General features: G+C 45.2%; 1 long non-coding RNA gene across 1 annotated transcript; it reads left to right on the top strand.

Annotated features, from left to right (window-relative positions):
• Positions 2389–2793, top strand: LOC110433858. The gene is made up of 3 exons (XR_002451248.1): positions 2389–2446; positions 2519–2624; positions 2701–2793. It is a non-coding gene; the product is annotated as an uncharacterized LOC110433858 (long non-coding RNA).

Here is a 9334-nt window from a genome sequence, read left to right as displayed (position 1 = left end):
AAAACTATAACAGCTTCGCCAAAGTTCAGGGGGGCACGTGTTGCCGATTCCCCTTCACCCAACACATGGTTCTCGGCTATATCTCTTGGGAAGTGCTGAGAGAACAAGTTGAGATCGAGGCGCTTGTGCAGGTGCAGATTGAGCCACATATTAATAAACCACCAAGGACCTCCCAAGTTGCCGATAGGCTGGCCGAGCAGGAGTTTCTGGACTACCTGATGAAGAAGGTGATAAACAGCGCCGAGCAAATAACGGCTGAGAGGAAATTGACCACCGCTAGCCAGTCTTTCTGCTGCCGATAGATAGACAGAAGTCGGTCCTGCCGATCGACCACAGAATACAAACTTGTCTAGCCACATGTTCAGAAAAGTGGTTTGTTCCTTTATGGTGACAGGCCCTCTCCCACGGTACTTCTGGATGTACCCTGACCAGCCGCCGATAGCGCGAGTCTCCACTTTGGCACTGGGGGCGGTATCAAAAAAGTGGGTGCTATCGGCAGAAGATATGTCTAACCCAGTAAGCATGGCTACATCGGCAAGGGTAGGAGAAGCAGGGCCGTGGCCAAAAACAAAAGCGTTAAGAGTGTCTGACCAAAAGTAAGATGCGGCTATCAGCAATGACTCGTTCCTGTGCATATCGGCAATGGACAGCCTAATGCATTGAGCTAGTTTCCTCTCACCCCATTGAACTTCATAAGAGTTGCTGACCCTCAAGAACCAGTCTTTCCACCCTACAGTAGGGCTAGGCCAAGAGCGAAAGGTGTCCTTCCATAGATCTAGAGCAAAGTTTTCAGCTCTAAAGGGAATCCTGTTGGTTTCTGCGTTGATAAGGTCGGTTGGATCTGGATCCCCTAGAGGGCCGAGGCATTGAAGATGTGGTTGATCGGTAGGAATGACAATTTTGTTGGATAACTCCTGGTGTTTTGGGGAATAAAGATACAAAGAAAAAGGAGAAGGAAAATATTCGGTAAGGTAAATCGCAGATGAACAGGAATGCAGGAAAAAGGTACAGCAGATGAGATGGAAGTCTGACCTCAGGGACGACGAAGCCAACGGCCATCTTGTCGTGAAGGGGACGCTGGAAGACGCCGGAGTTGCTGAAGAAGAATGCTTGTCGGAGATCTTGAGGATTGAGAATGGCGCCGCCGCTGGAAAAGTGAAGTTGGATGGCAGAATGATGTAATGGGGGAGGAGTACCCAAGAAGGAACTATTTATAGGGCAAGATGGACAAGGGCAAATCTGACTTATTTCTTTGCCGCATCCGAGAAACCCGAGGGTACTCAAGTGGATATGGTAACTGTTCGCACGATAATCCAGGGATTGTGCAGGTGATTTGACAGGAAGCGGTCATTATCTAAAGATATTTTACTGTGCGCGATCTCCTGGTCGGTCCATCGGTGATATTCTATAACGGTCGTCCTGCCGATGGGCGGATAGAGGGGAAGTAACCGTTTTTGCGAATATCCTGGGCAGAGCATCGGCAGATCTTTGTAACGGTATTGTTGCCGATGTACGACTAAGAGAGATGCCCGTTTGGGAAGTTGTGGATTTCGAGGGATCTGCGGAGGATTAGGATCAGGGTTGCCCAGATTGAGGTTGTCGGTTACCAGATTAGGAGCATTAATTGCGGAGAAGACATCATTACTGCAGAGAATTTCGGAGCATTAATAGTTTTATACTCCGAAACTGGGGGGCATGTGTTGACACCATTTTTGGGCACGTGTCCAGGATGGCAGGACAGGGTGGCAGTACGATGCGGGTTGCTGGTAAAGATGGTTGCCGATGAGGGAAAGGTTGAATGTGACTAAGTCCTCAGACAGTAATATGGTGCCGATGACCAAGTAAAAGGGTCTGCCGATGACTATGGCAAGGGGATTGCCGATGACGCAAAGGAGGAGTCCGGAAGCTGCCAGTTGTCATGTGGAGGAATTTCGGTTTGTCACGAAGGATGGTTTTATTATTTCCTTATGTTATTCGTATCATTTTGTATACGGGTTCCGTGTAATTTGGAATTCGAATTCTAATCGTGTCTGGTCGTAGCTCTTTGAGCAGGGTATAAATATAAGCCCTAAGACCTTGTAATCAGGATATCTATCAATCAATCAAACACACGTTTTTTACTCATATTCCAGCATTTACTTTTCGACGACTTCGTCATACATTTTCTTTTTGTTACGAGTTCTTAGGAATTCGTCGACTCAAGCTCGGCGTATCCTCAAGTTCCGCGTGAGTACCTCTTAGCCGTGACATCCGGGCGTATCGCTGTTGTCAGGACTAAAGTATTCGAGTTATCACCTTTGCCGATAGTAAGGTCAAATCGGCTGGCACGCCTTAACGTTTGGATCGGGTATTAGCCCTTTGTGTTTGCAGACTAGTTTTTGCATCAACAACTACAAGCACATAGATATGTGCTATTCAATTGTTCTTATGTCGATCCATACCTTAGGTAATATCTCAAAATTGTAAACATAAATTTATTATTTTGCCTCTCATAAATTTTCCTATATGTACATTGTAGAGCTCATGCTGAAGAGATCATCAAAAAAGGTACTAGACATAGAGCCAGACATAGAGATGTTGAGAAAATCCAAAATGAGAAGTTCCATCTATGGTTTAGAAGTCATGTAAGTACCTTAACTCAAACTGCTTTACATGTAGTATTAATGTGCATAACTAATTAACATGTGTATAATTGTGCAGATAATGCAGTTAGAGAGTGAGAATGGTATTCATGGTGTTAAAGATGACATTAGATGGCTAGCTCGTGGCCCGGTTGAAGCTGCAAAAAGGTACCGTGCTTTCAATAGTCGAGGTTTCCGTTTTAGGCCTAAACGGTTGGATCGGATTGCACAAAATAGTGGTGTTGTGCTAACTGCAAAAACATCAAGTTATGCTAGTGCAAGTGATGGCAAGGCAGTTTTAGGTGATGTGACTTACTATGGGAGGATAATTGATATTATTGAGCTAAACTACTCTGGAAAATTTTCTGTGGTACTTTTCAAATGTGAATGGGTTGATGTTATTTCCAAAAGAGGAATAATGAAGGACAAGTATGGATACACACTTGTGAATTTCTCACCCAAGGACAAGTATTGTTCATGAACCGTACATTTTTCCTAACCAAGCTGACCAGGTGTTTTATGCTGAAGATGAAGAACACCCTGGGTGGTATGTAGTCAATAAGATGAAACCAAGAGATATATATGACACAGGTTGTGATGAATGGCAAGATGATGTAGAAAATGAGCCATTCCATGTCACACGCCTTGGAAATATGTTCAATAATTCAAATGTAAGATGTCAATGGGCTAGGCCAGATATTGAGGGAACCACAATGGATGCTAGTGATGATGTGGATGCTAGTGATGATGTAGATGCTAGTGGAAATCGATTGAATGACCAATCTTAGTTCATGAAGTGTAGTATGTGACTTTTATTGTGCATGCTTATTTCTTCAATGGTTCAGGAAGGATCACTTCAAGGTAACAAAATTAATAAATTTTCCAATGCAATAAATTTTATATTACTTCTAATTGTCGTACCAAACTTTTGTGCAGCCAGCTTTGCGTTCCTATTAGGAGAGAGCATGCATCTCTTTAGAAACGGACACCACAAGTCCTGTAATGATGTCTACTGCATCAGCACCGACAAAGATGACACCAACGAGATGGCTAAATATTGAATGAATGATTTTATCAGTGATGAGATGTATTCAGAATTTTTATTTGATATGTGATGCAACTCGTTTAGAACAAAATTATGATTTCTTGAGATAAACTTATTTAGGCTAATTTGTGAGATGAACTCATGATTATTGTGATTATTACTTTGTTATATGCCAATGATTTTTTATGCCCAGAATTTTTATTGTGTTCAATATTCCCCAATGCTTATTTGCTCCTTATTCCACAACTTTTATGACCAATTGTGGCTGCCAGCTTGCTCACTGTGAGCCTAGGCAACGGAAACCAACTTGTTTGCCTGCTTGCCGCACACAAGCTACGTAAATATGCAGCTAAATGAATGGAACAAGCAGATGGATAGAAGTGTCAAAATACATGGAGAATACTATAAAGGGAAAATATAAATAATGGCAAGAAAATAAAGCGTCCAACATTTTGAGGCCTACTTTTTATGAAAGCAATTTTCTCATGCTAGGAAAGCAAGTGAGCGAGAGCGTGATTTGAGGACGTTTGGGTACACAGTGAGGGGACATGTGCACACTAAGCGTGGGGAAGTGAAGAGTGTAGGGGACAATTGCTCTAAAAATCGTGGTAACACTTGATTTGTAACATTAGTTTGTGTTACTACAGGTTATGTATTTGTAACATATTTTATATGTTCCATTTATGTGTTACAATATAGTGCTCTTTTGTAACATTTTGCTAGTAACATTAATTTTGTGTTACTAAAATTATTGTCAGTAACACAATTTGTTTGTAACACTCTATTTTGTGTTACTATGAGATTTTATTGTAATACATTTATGAATATGTTGCAAGGAAGTGTTACTATATCCCTGCCCTGTAGTAGTGATCCTTCTTCATGACCTCATCATCATCATTGTCGTTGTATTGATCTTCGGTCATGACATCTCCAAGTACCTCATTGGGAGATACACCCGTCAATCCACCTCTAAAGATGATTGTTCACAATGTCTTGAACCTCTTGGGCAAGCACATCAAGAACTTGTGAATAAAGTCCTCATCCTTCACTTTCTCACCAAGGCCCTTGAGATCATTGATGATGACTTGGAGCCTATAGAACATCTCTAGTATGGACTCATCATCCTTCATCTTGAAGTTGGATAGCTTGTCCTTGAGCATATACAACTAGGCACTTTTAACCGTTGTAGTGCCCTCATATGTTTCTTCTAGCCTTGTCCATACTACACTAGCCTTCTCAAGATCTTTGACTTGTTCAAACACCTTTGAATCAATGCCATTATAGATTGTGTTGAGAGCCATAGTATTGCATTGCTTGTTGGCTCTCTCATTGTCGGTGGGGTTAGCCGGATCAAGAATCACAAAGTCATTTTCGGTGACTTCCCACACTCTATCATTTATTGATCCAAGATACATTTTCATCTTTCTCTTCCAATAGTCAAAAGAACTTGTGCCATCGAAGAATGGTGGTTTGCCCCCAACATGGTTGAACACTATTTGAGCCATAATTTGAGCACCAAGGTTGTTAAGCCTTCACAAACGGTGACCACGGCTCTGATACCACTTGAAAGGTCCTAATATGGCTAGAGGGGGGGTGAGTAGCCTATTTAAAAATTCTACAAACTCACTAGAGCAAGAGGTTAGTAAATAACAAAGCGAAGCTTTTTGCTCTAGCTCTAAAGGGGTGTTTGCAAGCCACCTATCCAACAATTCTAGTTGATATAATCTCTAGGCACACAAGAGCTATGTCACTACTTACACTAGAGAGCTACCTAAAGTTTCTATACAAGTAAGTAAGCTACTCTAGTTTGCGGGAATGTAAAAAGAGATGGTTTGATCTTTATACTGCCGCGTAGAGATGATGAACCAATCAATAATATGAAGTCCAATCACTGGGAGAAATCCAATGAACAATCACAATGGAGACACACAATTTTCTCCCGAGGTTCACGTGCTTGCCGGCACGCTACGTCCCCGTTGTGTCGACCAACACTTGGTGGTTCGGTGGCTAAGAGGTGTAGCACAAACCTCGTCCTCACTAGGACACCACAAGAACCTACCCACAAGTGAGGTAACTCAATGACACGAGCAATCCACTAGAGTTACCTTTCGGCTCTCTGCCAGGGAAGGTACAAGACCCCTCACAATCACCGGGAGATGGCCACGAACAATCACCAACTCGTGCCAAAACTCCTTCGCAGCTCCAAGCCGTCTAGGTGGCGGCAACCACCAAAGAGTAACAGGCAAACCCACTGCTCAATGATCACTAGTGCCACTAGATGCTCAAACTCTAAGCAAATGCAACTAGGATCTCTCCCAATCCCACTTTGGATGTACAAAACTTGAACAAGGTGAGTGGGATGTGTGGGAGTATGCTCACAAGATGTATCAACAAGTTAGAGAGTCAAGAGAGTGAGCATGAACCAGCCAAGGCATATAAATAGAAGTCCCAAGCTTCAACTAGCCGTTGGCAGTTTACCCCATAGTCTGCGTCCACACCGGACGCGTCCTAATTCACACCGGACGCGTCCTAATTCACACCGGATGCGTCCGGTATGAGCCAAACCAGCGTCCGGTGCTCTTTGACCAATAGAAAGTAGCCGTTACCTCTGACACTGACAGGGCACCGGACTCTCGCTTTTGAAAATACCGGATGTGTCTGGTGTCACACCGGACGCATCCGGTGTGCACCAGACCAACACTCAGGGAGCGTCGCAAAATGTCATACCACCGGACTCACACACCAGACGCGTCCGGTGTGCACCGGACGTAAACTCAGGGAGCTCTTGCACGAAGAGTTTGCACCGGATGCTAACTCGGACGCGTCCGGTGTCACACTGGACGCGTCCGGTGTGCACCTGAAGCAAACTCAGGGAGTTTTCACTGAGAAGCGAACTCACCGGACGAGGCACACCGGACTCTACACGAAAACTGTTTCCGCGTCCGGTGCCTCAACTCGGACACGTCCAACCTCATACCGGACGCGTCCGGCTTGAAAGCACTGCGCGAAACGAACTCAACTACTTCCCTTGCTTCCATGTGACAACACCAAAGTGTCTCCACACTTGTGCACGTGTGTTAGCATATTTCAAAACATTTTTCAAGGGTTACTTCAAAGTTCACTAGGTCCTAATGCATATGCAAGGAATCCAATCACCTAGTGGCACATAGACAACTGTTTTCACAACAAGATTACCCCTCTTAATAGTACAGCTATCTATCCTATGTGTGATCACACCCTCTATGGTGTCTTGATCACCAAAACCAAAACCCTAAGCAATACCTTTGCCTTGATCTCCATAGGGTTTTGTTTTTCTCTTTCTTCTTTTCCAAGTTGAGCACTTGATCACCTTGTGGTCATCACCATTATCACCATGATCATCACTTGCTCCATTACTTGGCATGTACCAACCTCATTAAGTCTACACACACTTAGTATAGAGGTAAGTACTAGTGTTTCATCAATTATCCAAAACCAAACTAGGGCTTTCAATCGTGGAAATAACCAGGTGCTAATAATGAATTTGAGACAGGGCGGGATGACGATAGTGCAGCAACAAGGTATGGAGGTCTTGGGTGTGAATCTATCCCCGTCTGTGTCGTTTAAGGACCGATACGCTGTACGTCCTCGTGTCATGTTGAACGCATGCCTAACACTTTGTTAGCCGGATAAGTCGTTCTGACCGCGAAGCCTACGAGTGCATCTCCGGCCGGATACCCCGTTCAGTTTAAGTGCGCACCCCGATTGGTAGCAAGGATGTGCGGGGAGTCAATGGCGTAAGACCGAGGTGTTAGGTTAGAGTCCTGACCCTGGCAAATTGGCGGTCCCTGGGGGTGCGGCAATGTACGGACCCGATAATTGGTCCAAAGTTGTGCTAAAGGTGATCCGAGCTACCTTCGCGAGGTACGTTTGGGTGAGTGCTAGGAATACCCGTCCAGCTGGATAGGAATCGATTCGAATCGCCGTCTCTCCCGGATAGTGAGAACTTGACTCGAGCAGCGGCAACGTAGAATTCACTAAAGAAACTTAATGGTTATGATGAGAATGTGGATGGCTATGTGATAATCCAGATATGGTTATTATTGTGATGCTTAATCTTCAAGTGTATGCTTAGATCAGTTGCTAATCTAGTGGATAGTTGTTTTAAGAAATGAACTTGCTGCTGAAATTGTATACATGTGTTACTTAAAACTAAAGCTTTTTATGCAAAATGTGAGTCAAACCAGTCCACAAATGTCAGCCTTGCATACTCCTTGGTGTCACTTTATTTCTGGTTTATGACGGGTAAGTCTAGGTGAGTACATTCTCGTACTTAGGGTTTTATTTACCATTGTTGCATATGATGTCGTGTATCATGGCTACTGTGCTAACTGTCACCATCCGGCTGCGGATGATGAATAGATCTCGGACAAGATCACCTCTTGTATCTTCGGTTGTGCTTTTGTTGGGATGATCATGGAGCTTGCATGTAATTAAACTAAGTGTGCGTCGTTTCAAAAACTATTTTGCTTCCGCTACTGAACTATGCTGTAATAACTCTATTTGAACTCCGATGTGTTGTAAAACTATGTTCTGTGATGAATGTTTGTAATCTGTGATGGAGATGCTTGATCATGTACGGTCTTGGTTGTATGTTGGATGAATCGAGATCTTTTGAGGTTTCGTCGGACTACCGGGTTTATATGGGTTCAAGTACATTGGCTTGATTGCTTCCGTGGTCGCTAATCCACTTGAATTCTTATAAATTGGACAGTTCTATTACAGGTAGGACGTACCACCGGCTAGAAGAATCCTTTGTCCCCAGATCCAGTCGGTCCACCGGCGTGACGAGGCCCACGGAAGTTGACCGCCGAGATGAGCCGCCCATCGGCGCGCGAACGGGAGGCGGCATGATCTCTTGCTCACCGCGAAGTTGCTCGGCGTACTACTCAAAGTCGCCTGCTGTCCACGCCTCACTTTCATTGAGGGTAAGCTGGTCAAACCCTAGCTGCGGGTTAGGGTAGCTGCTGGATCCCACACCGGACATGAAGGGGCTGCCACCGGAGGACCCAAAGAAGTCCCTGGTGAGGCCGCCAGTCGTAGATCTGGTGTGTGCCGAGGGGTTGAACGCACCCCCGCTGTCGAAGCTACCGCCGAGGCCAGCCATGGAGGAAGAGGGCGGAGGCGGAGGAACAGCCAAATCTGCGGCCGACAACGTCGATCTGCGGTGGCGGGGTGGAAAATAGGGCGGACGCGGAGGTGCGGCTGGAAGAAAACTAGCAGTGGGAGGAAAGGGAGGACTGCGGGACGGAAGGCGCGACTGCGGAGCTAGGGTAAGGGTTTCCATCACGACGGGCGAGCGCTTTAAGTACTTGGCGGCGCCGTCGCGGGCCCGACGGCCATTTCGGCCTGTACTGAGGCCCGAAATATTTCGAGCCCATTTAGTTCCAAAAGGCCAAATGGCAAAAAAAATTGCTCTGGGACCAAATTTTTTTGGAACTAAACAAGCCTAGATGTGGCTAGGGGCTTTGCTACAACCACGGCCGTCGCCTCGCGCCCTGCGGCTCCACGTCATCGCCGCGGCTGCTCATCACAGCGGATCCGGGAGGCGCATGAGGCGGAGGCGATGGTTGCCTCTTGTCTCATTTTCCCTTCAGCTTCTTTTCCATCCCTTGAGCAAGGTATACCT

The sequence above is a fragment of the Sorghum bicolor genome, chromosome 1 (genome assembly GCF_000003195.3).
Source record: "Sorghum bicolor cultivar BTx623 chromosome 1, Sorghum_bicolor_NCBIv3, whole genome shotgun sequence".
Taxonomy (NCBI): Eukaryota; Viridiplantae; Streptophyta; class Magnoliopsida; order Poales; family Poaceae; genus Sorghum; species Sorghum bicolor.
This window is presented reverse-complemented; position numbering and strand designations above follow the sequence as displayed.